General features: G+C 37.4%; 1 protein-coding gene and 1 pseudogene across 3 annotated transcripts in view; both read right to left on the minus strand.

Annotated features, from left to right (window-relative positions):
- The window catches only part of CRY1 (cryptochrome circadian regulator 1), a 120085-nt gene that overhangs the window by 71033 nt on the left and 23462 nt on the right, over window positions 1-25590 (minus strand). The gene's annotated exons all lie outside the window — the stretch shown is intronic.
- On the minus strand, window positions 25259-25368 carry LOC114197553 (U4 spliceosomal RNA; annotated as a pseudogene).

Below are 25590 nucleotides of genomic sequence, written 5' to 3' on the forward strand. Positions count from 1 at the left end.
TTAATTGAACTTAAATAAAAAATGTTAAAATGGAAAAAAATGTGTAAAATGTTAAGATTAGGGGAGCCTGGGTACAGAGTACACAGGAACTCTTTGTATGTGTCTACAAATCTGAAGTTATTTTCAAAAAATTATTTAAAAAAAAAAAAACCTTTTGCCCCCTGCCCCCCAAAAGCATAATCTCAATACCAATTCATGGAATTTAAGTGATCCTAAACACCTCAAGCATATCATTGCATTTAAAGTGGTCCCAGGTTGGTTATGATCTGGGATAACTGTTAAAAGAAATTATAAATCCTCTCTGGATTCAAACCCATGACTCAATTCCCACACACACACACACACACACACACACACACAAATCCACCAAAAATTAATCAATCAATCACAAAATATCCAAGGAAACAAGAATTTAATCTGAGTTGAAGAATGAGAGGTCTTAAGATGGCTAAGAATTTTCTGGAACTGCTAAAAGTACCAATTCAAGGAAGTCACAAATCCCAAGCAGGGTAAGAAAGAGAGGGACATAGGGTAGGAGATAAGGAGTAGAACAGAGGTGGTAGGGGAAATAAAGATAGAAATAAAGAACAGACAGAAATAGGCAGAGATATAAAGAGGGAGAGTCAAAAGACAGAGACAGACAATCTACATCTAGACACAACCAATTGAAACTACACAAAACTAAAAACAAAGATACAGTATATGAAGCAGCCAAAATACAGTTATACCCAATAAGCAAAGAATATGTATTCAAGTGTACATGGAACATTTATGAAAACTGACCCTACACTAGGTCGTAACATGGTACTTAACAAATTTAAAAGAATTGGTATTCTTATATCTTGAAATTTAAAAAACACTTTTCTAAACAATTAATGGGACAAAGAACATCATAACGGATTTTGGAAAATACCCACAACTGAACGATAATGAAGAAAATATATCTCAAATGGGAAGAATGCAAAAAAAAAAAAGTGGTGTTAGAAAATGTATAGGCTTAAATGCTTTATTAGAAGATTTGAAATTGAGTTAGAAAAACAGTAGAATAAATCCTAAAAAAAAAAGAGAAAGAAGGAGATGATAAAGAACAGTAATTAGTAGAAACAGAATACAAATACATAATAAAACAAAGCCAAAATTTATTATTTGAAAGATAAAGGGAAAAAAGGGGAGGAGGCAAAATAAGCAATATTAATAAAAAGGAGATAAAATCTCATATAAATTTTTTTTAAAGATTTATTTATTTACTTGAGACAGAGAGCTGTGGGGGAGGTGGGCAGAAGGACAGAGTCTTAAGCAGATTCTGCGCTGATTGCGAAGCCTGATACGGGGCTCAATCTCACGACCGTGAGATCACAACCTGAGCAAAAACCAAGAGTTGGTTGTTCAACTGACTGTACCACCCAGGCGCCCCTCAGATAAAAATTTTTATTAAGAGTAAAAAATACTGCCAGGATTAAACAGAAAATAAGGTAATATGAACAATTTTATGCCAATAAATTTGAAAACTTAGATGAAATGGATAAATTCCTCACTAAAACTGACTCAAGAGCAAAAACGGAACATGAATAGTCCTATAGCCATTAAAGAAAATGAATTCATGGTTAAAAATCTTATAAGCAAGACGCAAGAGCCAATCAGCTTTACAGATAAGTTCTACCAAATTTTCAAAGGATACGTAAACTCTAATTTCATAGAGAATGCTAATCTCATACAGAGGATATACAAAAAAGGAACACTCCTCAACTCATTTTATGAGGTTAAATTTACCTTAACACCAAAATTAGACAAAAACAGTACAAATGGAAATTTGCAAACTAATCTCACTCACAAGGATATTAAACACATCACATCAGCAAACCAAATCCAGCAAAATATAAAAAATATACATCATAAGTTGGACTTATCTTCAGAAAGGTGATTAGTTTAATATTGAAGATTAGTTTATGCAATTCAGCTCATTCAAAGAATAAAAGAAAAAATCATATAACTAATTGAGCAGATGCAGAGAGTAGCCACTAAATTTGATTTAGCCTCAGGGGCGCCTGGGTGGCTCAGCTGGTTAAACGACTGCCTCCGGCTCAGGTCATGATCCTGGAGTCCCGGGATCGAGTCCCGCATCAGGCTCCCTGCTCGGCAGGGAGTCTGCTTCTCCCTCTGACCCTCCACTCTCTCTCATTCTCTCTCTCTTTCAAATAAATAAATAAAATCTTTAAAAAAAAATTAAAAAAAATAAATTTGATTTAGCCTCAATAAACTAGGACTAGAAGGTAACTTCCTTAACATGAAAGAGGGCATCCAAAATAATACTTACAGAAAACATCATATTTAATGGTAAAATGTTGAAAACACTGCTTTTAGGTTGGGGAGAAGACAAGGATGCCTGCTATCACCACTTCTATTCAACCTGTAGGTAGCAGACCTAACCAGTGAAGTAACAGAGCAAGAGATAAAAGGTATAAAGAAGGGAAAGGGGCAGAAACAAAAGCAGGATTATTTATAGATGATAGGAGTATCAATACTATCAATATAAAAAAAGAAATACACAGAAAAATTATTTGAATTAATAATAGGGCTTAAAAGGGTTAAAATCACTTAATTCCTAGAATCAATTTACACTAATACAATCTATGTAACTTAGGCCTCTCTGACCTCAAATACCACACAAAGCTATTTATAATTTAGAACTCTTATAATTCCTGTCTAATTTTAGAAACCACTGCATTGTGACTTTACCAGGTTAGAACAAAATTAAGTATAAGATGTACCTGTGGGCTTTAAAGGATTTACATACAACTAAATAAAATCTGTCCAACATGAGGTCAAAAGCATGCTGTCCCAGATCTATGTTTAATTCTTTTCTGTAGTCTAATAGTATTATTTGAGATTTGTCACAGTTATATCTCAATACAGCTGGAAAAAATTAATATTTCAGTTTTTACTTAATAAAATTCCAATATTCATATGTGAAAATAAAAAGACTAATAATGCTGAAAAAAATTTTTTTCCCTAAATATATGACCTACCACGTGTCACACAGGTCTATCTACAGTTTGGCCAATGGTCAAGATCTTTCCCACACTGACATTACTCCAAAAAGTGATAGTTACCTAATGCAATCTATCCATCTACCTTTTCATAAAAAATTTATTGAGAGCCTACTAACATTGTCGTGGTCCCTGGGATAAAGGAGAAAACAAAATTAAGTGCCTGGTCTCATGAAGTTTTCATGATGATGATGATAATAGCTGCAAACATTTAGAAACTGTATTATCAGATGCTGCTCTAAGCACTTTACAAGCACACACGCCACCCTTTGATATAAGTACTTCCCTCATTTACAAATGAGGAAACTGAGGCATAAAGAAGTAATTCTCCCAAAAATACATGAATAGAAAAGTAGCAAAACTAGGATTTAAAACCCATTCAGTCTGCCTGCCTTCCAATTCTAAGCTCTTGAATCACTACACCACACTTCAGTTGTTGTAATTTCTAGAGAAAAACTAAAATATGGTAGAGGAATATTGGAGGAGAGTATAATTTTATATACAGTAGTCACAGCAGGATTTTTTTAATTTTCTACAGCCTTGATTCAACATCTTCCTTTGAAAATCCCCTCAAACCTGTCTTCCCACAGTCTCTCCCCATCTTAGTTACTGATGATTCCATCCTTCAAGTTACTCTGACCTGATTGGTCAGAATAGGATATACCTATGTTGAGAAACAACTCCCAAATCAGTAGCTTGACAAAACAAAACATTTTATGTTGCTCATGCTGAGTTCACTGCAACTCCAGGCAGTTATCCTCTAAGTGGTGACTTTACCATCCAGTTCCTTTAATCTTGTGGCTCTATAATTTCAACACAAGGCCTCCTTCCCAGCAAGAAGAACCAGAGAAGGCTATAGGGGCTTTACTCTGCCTCAGCCAAGCACATCCTTACACAATTCACTGGCCATAACTAGTCATGTGGCTTCACCAAACTACAAATGGAGATAAGAAGGGAAATGTCAAATATGCCCAGGTAAGAACTGGATACTGGTGAGCAGTATCATATCGTCCTTGACTCCATTTTCTTTTGTAGCCCACATGTAAAACTTCGGCATATCTTATCAGTTGTACCTTCAAAATACATCCAGAATTTAACTACTTTGCACTACCTTTACCTTACCACTCTGGTTCAATCCTCAATCATTTCTGACTTAGATTATTACAATGACCTTCTATCTCACTGCTTCCATACTTGCCCCCACTACCCACCCCCGTCTTCATCCAAACACCAAGGGGTCATGAACAAAACCTCCAACTGCAATGACTTCCCAACCCATTAAAAAAGAAAAGTTCTTAAAATGACCTTCTAGGCCCCCAAGGATAAACCTGGGCAACAGTTATCTCTCTGACTCCATCTCCTACTACTTTCCTTTTCCTTTACTTTGTTCTAGACACAGACCCTCTTTGAGATCCCTTGAAGATGACAGAAATGCTCCTATCTCATTGCCTTTGCAAAGGCTATTCTTTCCATCTAGAATACACTTCCCTCATATACCTACATGGTTCAGTTCCTCAGTTTCTTCAGGTCTTTGAGCTCAAATATCACCTCTGAAGTGACACCCTCTCTGACCATCCTATTTAAAACTGACCTCTCCTCACTTCTGCTCCTAGCAACCCAGACCCCCTTTCCTTGCTATATTTTTCTTTTTAACACATGCCATCTCTTACATACTAATATATATTATTTTTATATTTATTCACATTCCCATCTAGATAGAAATTCTTTAAGAGTGGGGTTTTGCCTCTTTTGCTCACTGCATTCATTAAATATATTTTTTATATGAAAGAATGAAGATATCATTTGTGCAGAGAGAAACACTTAAGAGAGTAAATGACCTATACAGATCTCTGAGAAAAGAGAATATCCATAGAGGGTAAAGACCCAGATCCATGAGGTCTTGTGTTTGTCTGAGGAACAAAAAACATGCCTGGAGGCCATTTGGTGAGGGAAAAGAGTAAGAAAATGATAAATGATATTAAGGATGCACTAGGTGTCAAGTCACATAGAGACCTTGACTTTTACTCTGAATAAGATAGGAATCCTTTGAACAGTTTTGAGCATAGGTTGGGACATGACATGAATTAACTTGACTTCTGGGTAGAAAATGAGTATCAGACAAAGGGCAGAAATAGGAGACCACTTAGGAGACTTACTATACTTCTGTAGAGAAGAGATGATGGCATAGATAAGAGTGGTAATGTGAAAATTATAAGAACAATTGAAATCTGGATAGAAATTTAAGAGATAACATAGCAAAGGAAGTGGGATTACGAAGTCTAGAGTCCAAGTCTTCAGTCCAAGTATGAGCTGAAGATATAATATTGGAAGTCATCAGCACACAGATGGTAGTCACAAGACTAGATAAAGGAAAAGAAAAACAGATGGAAGAAAGGACCTTCACTTGGAATGAAAAGATGAAATGACAGACAGGAGGATAGAAAGAAGCCTAGAGAGAAAAGGAAAAAGAAAAAGGATGGGATGAAGTCTAGATAGATAGAAGCAAGGGATAAATGTATATATTCCCAGAAGGAAGGATGGATAGAATGACTGATGAAAGGAAAGGAGGGAGGAAGAGCAGTTAAATAGGATAACGATGCTATGACACATGGGAGAAAGAAGGACACATGACAAACTCTCCCTCTTCACAGATGACATGATACTTTATGTGGAAAACCCAAAAGACTCCACGCCAAATTACTAGAACTCATACAGCAATTCAGCAACGTGGCAGGATACAAAATCAATGCACAGAAATTAGCTGCTTTTCTATACACTTACAGTGTAACTGTAGAAAGAAATTATGAAATCAATTCCATTCACAATAGCAACAAAAACCATAAGATACCTAGGAATAAATCTAACTAAAGAGGTAAAGGATCTATACTCTAGAAACTACAGAACACTTATGAAAGAAATTGAGGAAGAGGGCGCCTGGGTGGCTCAGTTGGTTAAGCGACTGCCATCAGCTCAGGTCATGATCCTAGAGTCCTGGGATCGAGTCCCACATCAGGCTCCCTGCTCGGTGGGGAGTCTGCTTCTCCCTCTGACCCTCTTCCCTCTCGTGCTCTCTATCTCTCATTCTCTCTAATAAATAAATAAAATCTTTAAAAAAATTAAAAAAAAAAAGAAATTGAGGAAGAGGCAAAAAGATGGAAAAATGTTCCATGCTCATGGATTGGAAGAATAAACATTGTTAAAATGTCTATCCTGCTCAGAGCAATTTACACTTTCAATGCCATCCCTATTAAAATACCAGTGGCATTTTTCCAAGAGCTGGAATAAAAAAATCCTAAAATTTGTATGGAACCACAAAAGACCCTGAATTGCCAAGGGAATGATGAAAAAGAAAAACAAAGCTGGAGGCATCATGTTGCCTGACTTCAAGCTATATTACAAAGCTGTGATAACCAAGACAGCACGGTATTGGCACAAAAACAGACACATAGACCAATGGAACAGAACAGAGACTCCAGAAATGGGACCTCAACTCTATGGTCAACTAATCTTTGACAAATCAGGAAAAAATATCCAATGGAGAAAAGACAGTCTCTTCAATAAGTGGTGCTGGGAAAACTGAACAGCTACATATAGAAGAATGAAACCGGACCATTTCCTTACACCATACACAAAGATAAACTCAAAATGGATGAAAGACCTCAATGTGAGACAGGAATCCATCAAAATCCTAGAGGAGAACATAGACAATAACCTCTTTGACATTGGCCACAGTAACTTCTTTCAAGAGATGTCTTCAAAGGCAAGTGAAACAAAAGCAAAAATGAACTTCTGGGACTTCAACAAGATAAAAAGCTTCTGCACAGCAAAGGAAACAGTCAACAAAAAACTAGGAGGCAGCCCACGGAATGTGAGAAGATATTTGCAAGTGACATTACAGATAAAGGGCTGATATCCAAGATCTATAAAGAACTTTTCAAACTCAACACTCAAAAAACTAATAACCCAGTCAAAAAATAGGCAGAAGATATGAACAGACACTTCTCCAAAAAAGACATACAAATGGCTAATAGACGCACGAAAAGATGCTCAACATCACTAGCCATCAGGGAAATACAAATCAAAACCATAATGAGATACCACCTTACACCAGTTAGAATGGCAAAAATTAACAAAACAGGAAACAACAAATGCTGGCAAGGATGTGGAGAAAGGGGAACCCTCTTACACTGTTGGTGAGAATGCAAGTAGGTACAGCCACTCTGGAAAACAGTATGGAGGCTCCTCAAGATGTTAAGAACAGAGCTACCCCATGACCCAGCAATTGTACTACTAGGTATTTACCTCAAAGATACAGATGTAGTGAAAAGAAGGGGCATGTGCATCCCAATGTTCATAGCAGCAATGTCTACAATAGCCAAACTGTGGAAGGAGCTGAGATGCCCTTCAACAGGATGAATGGACAAAGAAGATGTGGTACATATACACGATGGAGTATTATTCAGCTGTCAGAAACGATGAATCCCACCATTTGCATTGACCTGGATGGAACTGGAGGGGATTATATGTTAAGTGAAGTAAGTAAAAAAGACAATTATCATATGGTTTCACTCATATGTGGAACATAAGCAATAGCACAGAGGACCACAGGGGAAGGGAGGGAAATCCAAAGGGGCAGAAATCAGAGAGGGAGATGAACCATGAGACTATGGACCCCAAGAAACAATCTGGGGGTTTCAGAGGGGAGGAGGGTGGGGGGAGGGGGTAACAGGGTGATGGGTATTGAGGAGGGTACGTGCTGTGATGAACACTGGGTGTTACACTTAAATAATGAATCACTGAACACTACATCGAAAACTAATTATGTATTATACAGTGGCTAACTGAACATAATAATAAAAAAAAAGCAAGAGTATATGGGACAAAAATGCAAAGAATGATGGGGTAGAGAAGCAAGAATGGACAGAAAGACAAGGAGTGGGGGATAGGATGGTAAGTGAGAAAAGGGGGGAAATAGGACAGAGGTAGGAAGGAACAATCCAACTGAAATTTGAGAATCCTAAGATTTCAGTAACAAAAAAAGGGTCAGTTTGGTTTAATTACTAATAAGTGAGTTATGAACCAGTCACGGACCTCAAACACATCCCAAATAGACTTGATTTCACAGCTGAAAGTAAGATATGTCTCTTTCTTGATGCATGCTATATAACTATACATAGAACTTGTTCTATGCTTAGAGAAATGTATGAAGTAAAACTAAATGAACCCAAAATATATCACCATTTCTTATTTGGCAAAAAGACTAATTTAGATTCACATTAACTTTTACTCTTTTTAGAGACATTTGAGAGTTAATTATTAGCAATCTAATAAAATGTAGAATCACATATTCTGAAGTGTAGTCTTTCATTTATACAACCAACATTTGGGCACCTACATAGGACACAAAAAATAAATCCAGATTCTAGTTCTCAGAGCCTCCAAGTTTAATGAGAATAAGACATGCAGCAAATTTATTATAGTAATTAATACACTGTATTATTGAAGTCCCTATTATTTTCTTTTGTTTTTGAAGTCCCTATTGTTAAAGGACATATAAAGGAAGGCAATTAGGCTGAGGAATATCTGTAGTAAAGTTTTACAAAGAATATGACTGATCTGGATCTTTTAGGAACTACTGAGTACTTTGTAATAGCACTTTATTTTTTTAAAAGATTTTATTTATTTTTATTATTTTTAAATTTTATTTTATTATGTTATGTAGTTTTTGATGTGGTGATCCATATTCACTGTTTTCATAAACATCCAGTGCTCCATGCAGTACGTGCCCTCCTTGATACCCATCACCGGGCTAAGCCATCCCCCCACCCCTCTCCCCTCTAAAACCCTCAGTTTGTTTCTCAGAGTCCATAGTTTCTCATGGTTCATCTCTCCCTCCGATTCCCCCCCTTCATTTTTCTCTTCCTTCTCCTAATGTCCTCCATGCTCTTCCTTATGTTCCACAAATAAGTGAAACCATATAAAAATTGACTTTCTCTGCTTGACTTATTTCACTTAGCATCATCTCCTCCAGTCCTATCCATACTGATGTAAAAAAAAAAGTTGGGTATTCATCCTTTCTGATGGCTGATTAATATTCCATTGTATATATGGACCACATCTTCTTTATCCATTCATCTATTGAAGGGCATCTCAGCTCTTTCCACAGTTTGGCTATTGCGGACATTGCTGCTATGATCACTGGGGTGCATATGGCCCTTCTTTTCACTACATCTGTGTCTTTGGGGTAAATACCCAGGAGTGCAATTGCTGGGTCATAGGGTAGCTCTATATTTAATTTTTTGAGGGACCTTTACACTGTGTTCCAAAGTGGCTGTAACAAATTACATTCCCACCAACAGTGTAAGAGGGTTCCCCTTTCTCCATAACCTCTCCAACATTTGTTGTTTCTTGCCCTGTCAATTTTTGCCATTCTAACTGGTGTAAAGTGGTATCTCAATGTGGTTTTGATTTGAATTTCCCTGATGGCTAATGATGATGAACATTTTTTCATGTGTCTGTTAGCCATTTGTATGTCTTCTTCGGAGAAGTGTCTGTTCATGTCTTCTGCCCATTTTTTGACTTCATTATTTGTTTTTTGGGTGTTGAGTTTGAGAAGTTCTTTATAGACCTTGGATACCAGCCCTTTATCTGTAGTGTCATTTGCAAATATTTTCTCCCATTCTGTGGGTTGCCTCTTTGTTTTGTTGACTGTTTCTTTTGCTGTGCGGAAGCTTTTCATCTTGATGAAGTCCCAAAAGTTCATTTTTGCTCGTTTCACTAGCTTTTGGAGATGTATCTTGAAAGAAGTTGCTGTGGGAGATGTCAAAGAGGTTACTGCCTCTAGGATTTTGATGGATTCCTGTCTCACATTGAGGTCTTTCATCCATTTTGAGTTTATCTTTGTGTATGGTGTTAGAGAATAGTTGCAGCGAATATCATCCTGAACGGGGAAAAGCTGAGAGCCTTTCCCTTAAGATCAGGAAACATCAAGGATGCCCACTATCACCACTACTGTTCAACATAGTACTAGAAGTCCTAGCAACAGCAATCAGACAATAAAAAGAAATAAAAGGTATTCAAATTGGCAAAGAAAAAGTCAATTCTCTCTTTTCGCAGATGACATGATACTTTATGTGGAAAACCCAAAAGACTCCACCCCCAAATTACTAGAACTCATACAGCAATTCAGTCATGTGGCAGGATACAAAATCAAGACACAGAAATCAGTTGCTTTCTTATACACTAACAATGCAACTGTAGAAAGAGAAATTAGAGAAATGATTCCATTTACAACAGCACCAAAAACCATAAGATACCTCAGAATAAACCTAACCAAAGAGGTAAAGGATCTATACTCTAGGAACTACAGAACACTCATGAAAGAAATTGAAGAAGACACAAAAAGATGGAAAAACATTCCATGCTCATGGATCGGAAGAATAAACATTGTTAAAATGCCTATGCTACCCAGAGCAATCTATACCTTCAATGCCATCCCAATCAAAATTCCAATGACATTTTTCAAAGTGCTAGAACAAACAATCCTAAAACTTGTATGGAATCAGAAAAGACCCTGAATTGCCAAGGAAATGTTGAAAAAGAAAAACAAAGTTGGGGGCATCACGTTTCCCGATTTCAAGTTATATTACAAAGCAGTGATCACCAAGACAGCATGGTACTGGCACAAAAACAGACATGTAGACCAAGGGAACAGAACAGAGCCCAGATATGGACCCTCAACTCTATGGTCAAACAATCTTAGTTACTAAAAGAAATGTATTTATATATCCCTCCATGATTATGAGTTTGTTTTTCTTTTTAGTTTTTTTTAGGTTTTTTTTAAAGGTATATTTTATAAGATTGTATTTATTTATTTGAGAGAGAGAGTGAGTCAGAGAGAGAGAGAGAGAAGGGGCAGGGAGAGGGGCAGAGGGAGAAGCAGACTCCCTGCTGAGCAGAGGCTCCATTCCAGGACTGAGCTGAAAGCAGAGGCTTAACCGACTGAGCCACCCAGGTGCCCCTCTTTTTAGTTCTATCAGTTTTGGCTTTTTGCATTTTGGGGCTATGTCTCACACATAAAATTAGACCTAAATATCTTCCTTGAGGACTCACCATTTTAATATTCATGAAATATCCCTCTAGAGCTCTAATAACAATGCTTCTTTACTTTAAATTCTACTTTATCTGATATTAGTAACACCATACCACCTTTCTTTCTATTACTGTATGCACAGGCATATCTTCTTCCATGCTTTTTTACCTTCAGTCCATCTTAAGCTCCACATTTAAGGTGTATTTCTTATAAACATCATATTTTAGGTTGAACCACATGAAACTGCTAATATTATCCTGTTTTTGACCTACAAAAACAGAAATTTCATAGCTCAAAATCTCATAGTTTTTTTAATTCAAACCATCTTTATTAATTGGAAAATATGGTCCATTTATAATTAAGAGTTACTGACATCCACAAGTTTTAACTTTACCTTCTTAATATTTGTTCCACTTGTTCTATGCCTCCTTTGTCTTCTTTTTTAAATTTTTATTGTTATGTTAATCACCATACATTACATCATTAGTTTTTGATGTAGTGTTCCATGATTATTTGTGCATAACACCCAGTGCTCCACACAGAATGTGCCTTTTTTTTTTTTTCAGAATGTGCCCTCTTTAATACCCATCACCAGGCTAACCCATCCCCCCACCTTCCTCCACTCTAGAACCCTCAGTTTGTTTTTCAGAGTCCATTGTCTCTCATGGTTCGTCTCGCCCTCTGACTTACTCCCCTTTATTCTTCCCCTCCTGCTATCTTCTTTGCATTATTTGTTTCAGAAGTACAGATCTATGATTCAACAGTCTTGCACAATTCACAGCGCTCACCATAGCACATACCCTCCCCAATGTCCATCACCCAGCCACCCCATCCCTCCCACCCCCCACCACTCCAGCAACCCTCAGTTTGTTTCCTGAGATTAAGAATTCCTCATATCAGTGAGGTCATATGATACATCTCTTTCTCTGATTGACTTATTTCACTCAGCATAACACCCTCCAGTTCCATCCACGTCGTTGCAAATGGCAAGATCTCATTCCTTTTGATGGCTGCATAATATTCCAGTGTGTATATATACCACCTCTTCTTTAACCATTCATCTGTCGATGGACATCTTGGCTCTTTCCACAATTTGGCTGTTGTGGACATTGCTGCTATAAACATTGGGGTGCACGTACCCCTTCGGATCCCTACATTTGTATCTCTGGGGTAAATACCCAGTAGTGCAATTGCTGGATCGTATGGTAGCTCTATTTTCAACTGTTTGAGGAACCTCCATACTGTTTTCCAGAGGGGTTGCACCAGCTTCCGTTCCCACCAACAGTGTAGGAGAGTTCCCCTTTCTCCACATCCCCACCAAAGTCTGTCGTTTCCTGACTTGTTAATTTTAGCCATTCTGACGGGTGTGAGGTGGTATCTCATTGAGGTTTTGATTTGGATTTCCCTGATGCCAAGCGATGTGGAGCACTTTTTCATGTGTCTGTTGGCCATTTGGATATCTTCTTTGGAAAAATGTCTGTTCATGTCTTCAGCCCATTTCTTGATTGGATTATTTATTCTTTGGGTGTTGAGTTTGATAAGTTCTTTATAGATTTTGGATACTAGCCCTTTATCTGATATGTCATTTGCAAATATTTTCTCCCATTCTGTCCGTTGTCTTTTGGTTTTGTGGACTGTTTCTTTTGCTGTGCAAAAGCTTTTTATCTTGATGAAGTCCCAATAGTTCATTTTTGCCCTTGCTTCCCTTGCCTTTGGCAATATTTCTAGGAAGAAGTTGCTGCGGCTGAGGTCGAAGAGGGTGCTACCTGTGTTCTCCTTTAGGATTTTGATGGACTCCTGTCTCACATTTAGGTCTTTCAACCATTTGGAGTCTATTTTTGTGTGTGGGGTAAGGAAATGGTCCAGTTTCATTCTTCTGCTTGTGGCTGTCCAATTTTCCCAACACCATTTGTTGAAGAGACTCTTTTTTCCACCGGACATTCTTTCCTGCTTTGTCAAAGATGAGTTGACCATAGAGTTGAGGGTCCATTTCTGGGCTCTCTATTCTGTTCCATTGATCGATGTGTCTGTTTTTGTGCCAGTACCATACTGTCTTGATGATGACAGCTTTGTAACAGAGCTGGAAGTCCGGAATTGTGATGCCACCAGCTTTTTCTTTTTCAACATTCCTCTGGCTATACGGGGTCTCTTCTGGTTCCATACAAATTTTAGGATTATTTGTTCCATTTCTTTGAAAAAAGTGGATGGTATTTTGATGGGGATTGCATTGAATGTGTAGATTGCTCTAGGTAGCATTGACATCTTCACAATATTTGTTCTTCCAATCCATGAGCATGGAACCTTTTTCCATTTCTTTGTGTCTTCTTCAATTTCTTTCCTGAGTATTTTATACTTTTCTGAGTACAGATCCTTTGCCTCTTTGGTTAGATTTATTCCTAGGTATCTTATGGTTTTGGGTGCAATTGTAAATGGGATCAACTCCTTGATTTGTCTCTCTTCTGTCTTGTTGTTGGTGTATAGGAATGCCACTGATTTCTGTGCATTGATTTTATATCCTGCTACTTTACTGAATTCCTGTATGAGTTCTAGCAGTTTTGGGGTGGAGTCTTTTGGGTTTTCCACATACAGTATCATATCATCTGCAAAGAGTGAGAGTTTGACTTCTTCTTTGCCGATTTGGATGCCTTTGATTTCTTTTTGTTGTCTGATTGCTGTGGCTAGGACTTCTAATACTATGTTGAATAGCAATGGTGAAAGTGGCCATGCCTGCCGCATTCCTGACCTTAGGGGAAAAGCTCTCAGCTTTTCCCCATTGAGAATGATATTCGCTGTAGGTTTTTCAGAGATGGCTTTTATGATATTGAAGTATATACCCACTATCCTTATACTCTGAAGATCAAGTATCAAGATACTTGATCAAGAAAGGATGCTGTACTTTGTCAAATGCTTTTTCTGCATCTATTGAGAAGATCATATGACTCTTGTTCTTTCTTTTGTTAATGTATTGTATCACACTGAATGATTTGCGGATGTGGAACCAACCTTGCAGCCCAGGGATAAATCCCACTTGGTCATGGTGAATAATCCTTTTAATTTACTGTTGGATCCTATTGGCTAGTATTTTGGTGAGAATTTTTGCACCCATTTTCATCAAGGATATTGGTCTGTAGTTCTCCTTTTTGATGGGGTCTTTGTCTGGTTTTGGGATCAAGGTAATGGTGGCCTCATAAAACGAGTTTGGAAGTTTTCCTTCCATATCTATTTTTTGGAACAGTTTCAGGAGAATAGGTATTAATTCTTCTTTAAATGTCTGATAGAATTCCCCTGGGAAGCCATCTGGCCCTGGGCTTTTGTTTGTTGGGAGATTTTTGATGACTGCTTCAATTTCCTTAGTGGTTATAGGTCTGTTTTCAAGTTTTCTATTTCTTCCTGGTTCAATTTTGGTAGTTGATACATCTCTAGGAATGCACCCATTTCTTCCAGGTTATCTAATTTGCCGGCAAAGAGTTGCTCATAATATGTTCTTATAATTGTTTGTCTTTCTTTGGTGTTCGTTTTGATGTCTCCTCTTTCATTCATGATTTTGTTGATTTGGGTCATTTCTCTTTTCTTTTTGGTAAGTCTGGCCAGGGGTTTATCAATCTTGTTAATTCTTTCAAAGAACCAGCTCCTAGTTTCATTGATCTGTTCTACTGTTCTTTTGGTTTCTATTTCATTGATTTCTGTTCCGATCTTTATTATTTCTCTTCTCCTGCTGGGTTTAGGCTTGATTTGCTGTTCTTTCTCCATCCAGCTCCTTTAAGTGTAGGGTTAGGTTGTGTATTTGAGACCTTTCTTGTTTCTTGAGAAAGCCTTGTATTGCTATATACTTTCCTCTCAGGACTGCCTTTGCTGCATCCCAAAGATTTTGAACAGTTGTGTTTTCATTTTCATTGGTTTCCATGAATTTTTTTAATTCTTCTTTAATTTCCTGGTTGACCCATTCATTCTTTAGTAGGATGCTCTTTAGCCTCCATGTATTTGAGTTCTTTCCGACTTTCCTCTTGTGATTGAGTTGTAGTTTCAAAGCATTGTGGTCTGAGAATATGCAGGGAATGATCCCAATCTTTTGGTACCGGTTGAGACCTGATTTGTGACCTAGGATGTGATCAATTCTGGAGAATGTTCCATGGGCACTAGAGAAGAATGTGTATTCCGTTGCTTTGGGATGGAATGTTCTGAATATGTCTGTGAAGTCCATTTGGTCCAGTGTGTCATTTAAAGTCTTTATTTCCTTGTTGATCCTTTGCTTAGATGATGTCCATTTCAGTCAGGGGGGTGTTAAAGTCCTCCAGTATTACTGTATTGTTCTCAATGTGTTTCTTCGCTTTGGTTATTAATTGCCTTATAAAATTGGCTGCTCCCATGTTAGGGGCATAGATATTTACAACTGTTAGATCTTCTTGTTGGATAGACCCTTTATTAGGATATAGTGTCCTTCTTCATCTCTTATTACAGTCTTTATTTTAAAATCTAATTTGTCTGATATAAGGATTGCCACCCCAGCTTTCTTTTGGCGTCCATTAGCATGGTAAATGGTTTTCCACCCCCTCACTTTCAATCTGGGGGTGTCTTTGGGTCTAAAATGAGTCTCTTGCAGACAGCATATTGATGGGTCTTGTTTTTTAATCCAATCTGATAGCCTGTGTCTTTTGATTGGGGCATTCAGCCCATTTACATTCAGGGTAACTATTGAAAGATATGAATTTAATACCATTGTATTGCCTGTAGGTGACTGTGACTGTATATTGTCTGTGTTCCTTTCTGATCTATGCTGCTTTTAGGTTCTCTCTTTGCTTAGAGGACCCCTTTCAATATTTCTTGGAGGGCTGGTTTCATGTTTACAAATTCCTTTAGTTTTTGTTTGTCTTGGATGCTTTTTATCTCTCCTTCAGTTTTCAACGAGAGCCTAACTGGATATAGTATTCTTGGCTGCATATTTTTCTCGTTTAGTGCTCTAAAGATCTCATGCCAGTCCTTTCTGGCCTGCCACGTCTCTGTGAATAGGTCTGTTGCCAATCTAATATTTCTACCATTGTAGGTTACATATCTCTTCTCCCGAGCTGCTTTCAGGATTTTCTCTTTGTCTCTGAGACTCGTAAGTTTTACTATTAGATGTCGGGGTGTGGACCTATTTTTATTGATTTTGAGAGGGGTTCTCTGCGCCTCCTGGATTTTGATGCCTGTTTCCTTCCCCACATTAGGGAAGTTCTCTGCTATTCTTTGCTCCAATATATCTTCTGTCCCTCTCTTTTTTCTTCTTCTGGGATCCCAATTATTCTAATGTTGTTTCATCTTATCGTATCGTTTATCTCTCGAATTCTGCCCTCGTGATCCTGTAGTTGTTTCTCCCTCTTTTTCTCAGCCTCTTTATTTTCCATCATTTGGTCTTCTATATCGCTGATTCTCTCTTCTGCCTTATTTATCCTAGCAGTTAGAGCCCCCATTTTTGATTGCACCTCATTAATAGCCGTTTTGATTTTGACTTGGTTAGATTCTAGTTCTTTTATTTCTCCAGAAACGGTTTCTCTAATAACTTCCACACTTTTTTCAAGCCCAGCTAGTATCTTTAAAGTCATGATTCTGAACTCTAGGTCCGACATCATACTATTGTCCGTATTGAGTAGGTCCCTGGCAGACGGTACTACCTCTTGTTCTTTTTGCTGAGGTCATTTTTTTCGTATTGTCATTTTGTCCAGAGGAGAACAGATAAATGAGAGAACAAAATGCTAACAGGTTAACAACGTCCCCAGCAAATATACTCTATACAAATCAGAAAAGACCTGAAACCAGGGGAAAAGAAAAGGAAAGAAAGAAAAAAGAAAGAGAAAAAAAGAAAAAGAAAAAGATAAAAACAAACAAAAACAGAACAAAACAAAACAAAACAGAATATGATCAAATATCATCAGGCTAGTGCATAGATCAGTGCCACACACTAGATTTTGGGTGTATTTTGGTCTGTTAGAAGAAAGTGCCTCCTAAAATTTTAAAGGAAGAAAGACTTATATATGTACAAAATAAGGGTTGATAAAAGAAGGGATGGAAGATGACTGTAAAGATGAAACTTATAAAAGGTTTTATAAACGGAATTGATAAGAAGTTTGAAAGAAGAAAGAAGAAGATTAAAAAAAAGAAAAAAGAAAAGAAAAAAAATGGGAGAGATTGTGATCAGGCAGGAGACTAGAACAAAGCCATACACTACTGATTTAGGGTATATTTTGATCTGTTAGAAGAAACTGTATCTCAAAATTTTAAAGAGAGAAGAACTTATATATATATATATATGCCAAAAATAAGGGTAAGTACTATGAAGGGATAAAATATGACTCTAAAAATGAAAAATAAAAAATGTTTTTTTAAAAAAGGGATTTATAAGATGTTGGTTGAAAAAGGGAAAAAGAAAAATTAAAAAAAAAAACAGTTAAAAAATTAACTTTGAAAAACTAATGAATCATGGTAAAAAAGCCATGAATGCTATGTGCAGTATTCCCCTAGCGCTGGAGTTCTCCCGTTCTCCTTGATCGGTAAACTTGGTCTTGGCTTGCTGGCTGTTCACGCCGATCTTCTGGGGGAGGGGCCTGTTGCCGTGGTTCCCAAATGTCTTTGCCGGAGGCAGAATTGCCCTGCCCTTGTCGGTCCCAGCTAAGCAAGCTGCTCGGGTTTGCTCTCAGGAGCTTTTGTTCCCTGCAAGCTCTTGGCACAGCTTTGGAGGACCAGGGTGAAAATGGTGGCCTCCCAACCTCTGCCCGGAGGAGCTGAGAACTCGGGGCCCCGCTCCTCAGTGCGCCCCCAGAGAAAAGCAGTCAATCACTCCCATCTCCCTGGTCTCTGGCCGCACTCCATGCTCACCCAGCCTGTGACCAAGTGTTTCTATCTCTGGCACCCGACCCCGTGTGGAGTCTCCAAACCCAGCAGATCCCTGCGGTGCGCTCCCATGCCGCTCCTCCCAGGGGAGGAAGGGGAGTCTCCCTGGCTCTGCCACTTGTTGGGTCCCTGCTGGAGGTGCAGTGGCCTGAGTGGGCCGCGGATAACAGTTTATGGCAACCCCGAGCTGAGAGCCCGTGCCTCGGCTCCGTCTCTGCAGCCGGCTTCCCCGCTCCGATACCTGGGAGCTCTGCTGCACTCAGGCACCCCCGGTCTTTCTGTGACCCCGAGGTTCCTGAGATCACAGTGTCCCGTGAGGGTTCCAGCCCCCGCTTAGCCACTGGAGTGATGTCCCTCAGCGAAGCCGACTTCTAAAAGTTCCCATTTTGTGCTCCGCGGCTCTATCACTTGCCAGAAGCAGCCGACAGAGGCCCCCTCCCCCGCCATCTATCCTCCCGAATATTGCCTCAGATTCACTTCTCCTCATTTCCTACCTTCCAGAAAGTGGTCACTTTTCTGTTCAGAGAGTTGTTGCTACTCTCTTCTTCGATCTCCTGTTGAGTTCGTAGGTGTTCAGAATGGTTTGATCCCTATTCAGCTGATTTCCTGAGACCAGACGAAATCCAGGTCTCCTACTCCTCTGCCATCTTGCTCCGCCCACCCTCTTGTCTTCTTTTAAATTATTTTTTCACTATGCTATTTTCCTCCACTCTTAGGCTGTTATAACTTCTTTTTAGAGGTTACTTATAAGTCAAAATATAATCCCTAATTTCTTGAAGTCCAATATAAATTTGTATTTTTATTGATTCTCTAACAATGCAAAGATCGTAGAATATACTGACTCCATTTAACATAGATACATATAGAAAACATATTCTTATTGCTTTGAACAGCTGGTATTCATTCATTCACTTACTCATTCAGTATCCACATGCTAACAGTTTCTATTACTTAACTTCTGTATTTGTTGTTTTTTTTTTAAAGATTTTATTTATTTGAGACAGAGTAAGCCAAGAAAGAACTATCGGGGGGAGGAGCAGAGGGAGAGGGAGAAGCAGACTCAACCGAGCAGGGAGCCAGATATGAGGCTCAATCCCAGGACTCCAGGATCACGACTTGAGCCCAAGACAGACACTTAACCAAATAAGCCACCCAGGTGCCCCACTCTTCTGTATTTCTATCTAGAATCTTTTTCTTTTGCCTGACAAACCCCTTCTAGAACATTCTTCACATTTGATCTGCTACTCCTGGATGATTTTCTCTCCTCTCCTTCTGGAATTTCAATACAAATATGCTAGACCTCTTTGCCATGTCCTATATGTCTCTCACACTCTTGTATATTTTCCATCCTAATGTGTCTCTGCTTCAGTCTGGTTATTTTTTCTGAACTATCTTTCAGTTTACTAATTCTTTCCTCAGCTACATCTAATCTTCTGTTAAACCTATTCACTGAGTTAACAATTTCCGCTTTGTATTTTTTCATTTCTAATATTCTTATCTGATTATTTTCATAGCTTTTTTCCAAGATTCTCTTTTATCCAATTTCTTGAAAATATTAATCATGATTGTTTTAAAGTCCATGATTAATAACTCTAATATCTGGATTTCTTATAGGTTTGCTTCTAATTATTTTCTTCTTTCACTTCTTCATGGTTTCAGTAATTTCTTCTCTTTTAGTATGCCTGGTTATTTTTGACTGCATGCCAAGCATTATGTATCTAAAAAAACTATAGGGTTGCCTAGGTGGCTCAGTCGGTTAAGTGTCTGACTTCAGCTCAGGTCATGATCTCGGGGTCCTGAGACTGAGCTCTGCATCAGGCTCTGTGCTCAGTGGGGAGTCTGCTTGTCCCTCTCCCTCTTCTTCTGCCTTCCCCCCTCCCCCCACTTGTGCTCACATGCCCATGCTCTCTCTAAAATAAAATCTTAAAAAAAAAAACTATAGTCTCCTTTATAGAATTATTAACTTTTGCTTGTAGTACTTCTAAAATAAAGTCTAATATCATTAATCAATCAATAATTCAGTTGATTTAATGCTGGATTTCAGTGCTTCAACAGGCTGTTGCATTCAAAGTCTGCTCCTAGAATACTGCCCTTCAAGGATCCCAAGCCAAAGTTGAGAATTTTCAAGGGTCTTTATTCCTTGGTAGGCTCTGAACTCCATTATTTTCCCCTTCTGACCCCATGAAACTGCTGGAAATTCTGCTCAGCTTCTTAGTCACAATTTCAATTTTCAAAAGTGACTTCTGGGATCCCTGGGTGGCTCAGTCATTAAGCGTCTGATCAGGCTCTCTGCTCAGCGGGAGGCCTGCTTCTCCCTCTTCCACTCTCCCTGCTTGTGTTTCCTCTCTCTCTGTCTCTGTCAAATAAATAAATAAAATCTTAAAAAAAATAAAGTGACTTCTGCATTAAGGAAAAAGCAGCATCAAATGCCAGGTTCAACTGTCTTCATTTCCCTTTTCTTCTAGATCCTATTCCACCAATTCTTAATAACTTTGTAACTCTCCAATGACTTCAAAGAGATTTTTTTTCAGGTTTTCTACATGCTTTTAGCAGTTAAGTTGGCCTAAGACAACCTAATCAGCCATTTCCAGTAGCAGATATGCTGAGGAGTTCGGTTCTACATATATTTAGTCTGAGGTGTCTATTAGATATCCAAGTGGACCTGTTAATTATTAAATGATGTACATAACCCTGCTATTCAGGAAAGATATTTTGATAGTTAGACATAAACTTGGGATTCATTGTATAAACGGTATTAACAGCTGTAAGGCAAGATGTATGGATGAAATGACAGATGGATAGAAGTAAAAAGAAAAGGAGCTGTAGAAGGAAAGCCTCAAGGAAGTGAGGACATAAAAAAGGAATGGACTCAAGAGTAAGAGAGAGATACACAGGGGGAAAGAAAATAGGAAGAATAGTAAGAGAAGCTACAAAAACTGGGAGGATACAGGGGAGACTATGAGGAGAACTAGGCAGAAGATGGCAAGGGGAAGGAGGCTGGGAAAAAGAATTGTAGGACGCATGCAACCACACACACACACACACACACACACACACACACACACACACTCACAAAAGAGGGAGACAGAGTAAGGAAGAAAGCTTGGCAGAAAGGATAGGCCTTTATAAGACAGATCTCTGAAAGAATGACATGGATGAAACAATCAGCCTTTGAAAGGACAAACTAACCAAACTTACGACAGATGGATGTCTAGATGTCACTTAGGAAGTTAGGAGGCAGGAAGAATGAAGGCAAGGAATGGTGGATTGGAAGGGAAAGAAAGGGACAGACACTTGGATGAAGAGAACTAATGGGAGGTCAATGTAAGGGCTCTAAAGAAAAGAAGAAAAATGGAAGAATGAAAAATATCCAATTAAGATAGCCACTAATATGACCCAGTTTTCAATGCAGGGTGAAGAGAAGGAGAGAAACCTTTCTTAAATTCCAAAAAAGAGGGTCTGGACCTGTCATGGTCCACAGACTCTAACTGCATGTGTTTGCACATCTGAAAATAAGAAATGTTCCCTGACCACACAGATATTACATAATCATACCAAAAAAACCCATATTCTAAATAAAGAAAAAACAACAACAGAAGTGCACTTAATGAACTAACTGTACAAACTACAGTATCTTATTTAGGTAAAAAGTCACATTTCAGCCTGTACTAACTTCTACTATCTTTCTGGCCCCTAGTAAGCCTACTAGGATCCATACCATTTTAATGCTTCCATAGTAAATTACCAGTGACTAATAAAATGCAGAAAAGCATATCAGAGGCACTTTCAATCATTCATTCATTCATTCATTCATTCATTCTTTAAATCAACATTTGAGCATTTTCTTGACATACAATAATAAATATAGATTCACATTCCTTAAGGCCTCCCAAATTTAATGAAAATAAGGTATAAAAATAAACTATTAGTTATTAAAAGTATTATAAAACTTCATGGCACTAAGGAAACACAGAAAAGTCAAATCTGTTAAGGAGGACTGTAAGGTTTCACAAAGATGTTTGATATGTTTGGGTCTTTTACTATCATAGCATTGTACTTTATAACAGCAGTGTAAGATGATCTTTAACAGCAGTATCATATATCTTCTGGAACTGAATTACACTAGCACATGTATATGTAATTTACTCCACCCTCATTTAAAAAAATCACATAAAAGTATTTGTAATCTAGGCCTCATACTAATCTTTATCTATTTTTAGAGAGCATTGCATTTTGACTTCAAAAGGACCAGCAAAATCAGGTAAGAGAGCTATTTTGGGGCTTTAGGAGACTTACAGGGAATTAAATAAAATCTGTTAAACATTTGTAAAAGGCAAACTATCTTAGAGAGCTATATATAGTGGCTTTCTGTAGTTAGCCTGAAAGAAATTTCTTTTCTGAAAAATATTTAAAAATGCTGCAAGTTATACTGATTTTTCTGATCTATGACCTAAATTACACACAATTATCTCAAGTTTGCCAGTGGTTTTTCCCAATCGTAACCAAGTAAGAACACCCCCCCCAAAAAAGAAATAAGGGGAAAAAAGAAGAAATCAAGAAGTTCACAGAAAGTAAACCACAGGGCACCTGGGTGGCTCAGTCAGTTGAGCGTCTGCCTTCGGCTCAGGTCATGATCTCAGGGTCCTGGGATCAAGTCTCGCATCAGGCTTCCTGCTCTGTGGGGAGTCTGTTTCTCCCTCTACCCCTCCCCACTGCTCATGATCTCTCTCTCTCTCTCAAATAAATTAAATCTTAAAAAAAAGATAGTAAACCACAGTATTATAATTAGATTTGTGACTCTTTCCCAAAATGACAGTACCTACTCTCACCACAATGGCAATCCCTTGAACAATGCCATGTAATCATTTTCCCTCAATAAATATGTTTTGAGAATCTATTATGCACTATGAACTGCACTAGATGTTAGGGCCATAGTTATTTAAAAAAAAAAAACATTCCTACCATTTATTATGTAGCTTATATTTTAGTGGGGAGGGATGCAGACAGAAAAATAAAGGAATAAGTCAGATGGTAATAACTGAATATTACAAGATTAAAGAGAAAATGGTGATTTTATACAATAAAGGAATGGAGATTGTTATTTCACATAAGATTGTCAAGTAAATCCTCAGTGATAATGGAACACTTATGCAGACACCTAAAGGAAAGTGAGGGAACAAGTCACACTGGAAGAAAAACATTCTGTGCAGAGGGAATAGCATATGTATAGTTCATATGAATATGCATAATATCTTTGGAAGAATACTCAAGAGATTAGTATGGCTACAGCTTAGTGAAAGGTAGAGTGCTAAGAAATTAGGTTAGAAAGTTATCAAGTTCCAGTTCACACAATATCTTATAAAGTATTATATGGACATCACATTTTATTCTGAGATGTCATTACAGAATTAATCTTACTTATGATTATAAAGGATCATAACAGGTTAAAGGAGAGAAAAGGTAGAACCAGGGAACTCTAAAAGGAAACTACTGCAACATTCTATGCAGTGGCTTTGGTCGAGATAATTAATACATAATTATGAGACATGGTCTGAGCTTGGGTACATTTTGAAAGCAGAGCCAATATAATTTAATCAATACGTTTAAAGTTAAAAAAATAAACAAATGCAAGCAAACAAGCAAGAACCAAAAACAATAAGTTTAGGGAGTAAAAAATGGAGTAAATTTTTTTTCAGATATGTGAAAAAGAATGAAAGAAAACTCTCTATAAAAAATATAAACTGAGATAAAACAATGATATAGTTAAAAAGAGAATTATGTAATGGAAAGCTGATATAAAGAAATTTTACAAAATGAAACAGAGAAGCAAAAGATGGAAAGTATGGAGAAGTAAGACATTAAGAAAGCATCTAACAAGTGTACAAATGGAATTCCAAAAAGAGAAAGGAGAATGAGGTAGGAGCACTATTTGAAAAGTTAACAGCTGAAGAATTTTCAGAACTGATTAAAGATACTAACTCAAAGGTTCAAGGAGCCTTACAAATCAAGAGGAATGAATGTAAAAAAACAAAACAAACAAAAAAAAAACCACACCAAGATCCATTACTGAAAAGCTGAAGAACATACCAGAGAAAGAGAAGATTTAAAACTAAACAAAAACAAAAAAAAAACCCACCCTCAATAAAGTAACAGCAGGCATGGCAGCTGACTCTACTCCATCTCTAATATGTTGAAAGAAAATAATTGTCGACCTAGAATTCTACACCCAGCAGAAATAAGGACAGAAAGACAGTACCATTAGACAAACAAAACTTGAGTGTGCCACTAGCAGTCCTTCACTACAGAGCATTCAAAAAGATATTAATGTAAGAGAAAGTGATTTCAAGTGCAAGATTTGAGATGCTAGAAGGAATAAGGAACAAAGAAAGTGGAAATATGTAGGTAAATAAATACTAGCCTTATAAAACAGCAAAGATTGTATTTTGGATTTTTTAAAAGCAAAAAAGAAGGGGTGCCTGGGTAGCTCAGTCAGTTAAGTGTCCAACTCTTGATCTCAGCTCAGGTCTTGATCTCAGGGTCTGAGTTCAAGCCCCACATTGGGCTCCATGCTAGGTGTGGAGCCTACTTAAAAGCTAAAAAGAGAGAGATAATTAGTATGTAAGTCAGGAAACTAATTGGACTTTAAAATTTTAAGTGTTTTAAGGGCCTTGTATTACTAAAAAGGGGCAGAGTTATTGATTAACTTTAGACACCGATCACTGTGCCTGCAGTAATTTCTAGGATAAATATTAAGTTAAAATTATGTGTAATTTAAAGCTAGTATAAAGAAATGAAAAAAGTTAAAACAATCAATTTTAAAGAAGGGAAGATAAAGCAGGCAGGACAGAAAAAAAAAAAGAAAAGATGGTGGATATAAATCTAAATGCCCTGGTAATTACAACAAATGTAAATAAGCTTAAATTAAAAACTAAAAATTGTCAGGCCAATTAACCCAAAAGCCAAATATATGTTGTTTTTAAGAGACATCTAAAACAAAGATTCCAGATTGAAAACAAAAGGATACAAAGAGTTCACCATAAAAATATCAAAGAAATACAGCTATAGCTGTATTAATTACAAACATAATGGACTTTAGGGAAAATAGTATAAATTAAGAAGACACTGTTCATAATGATATACACTTCAATTCACCAAGAAAATACAATAATTATCTAATAATATAAATTTTATACCTATATCCATCACATTTCATAATGACAGAAACTAAAAGTATCAATTTACTAGGACATATATCTGTTATAACAACTTCAAAATGTATAAAGTAAAAAGTGACAGAACTTCAATTAGCAATAATCGCGCCTCGGATAAACCTCATTGGCTATGATACTGCCACTGCGCAAAGCTAAAAGTGACAGAACTTCAAAGAGAGATTCATGATTAAGTTGGGGGCATTTCAACACTTTTTTGACAATATCTGAGATAACAAGCAGATCAAAGATGATTATAGAAGATTTGGACAATACATTAACAACTGTAACTTAATTTAGAAAAATGAAAAACCAACTCCATCTAATAAAAGTAGTAGACAATGATAGAAAAGTATACACATTTTTTTTAAAAAAACTG

Source organism: Eumetopias jubatus, unplaced genomic scaffold (genome assembly GCF_037043125.1).
Source record: "Eumetopias jubatus isolate StellerSeaLion01/CBP00866 unplaced genomic scaffold, mEumJub1_p1.0 scaffold_8, whole genome shotgun sequence".
Lineage (NCBI taxonomy): Eukaryota > Metazoa > Chordata > Mammalia > Carnivora > Otariidae > Eumetopias > Eumetopias jubatus.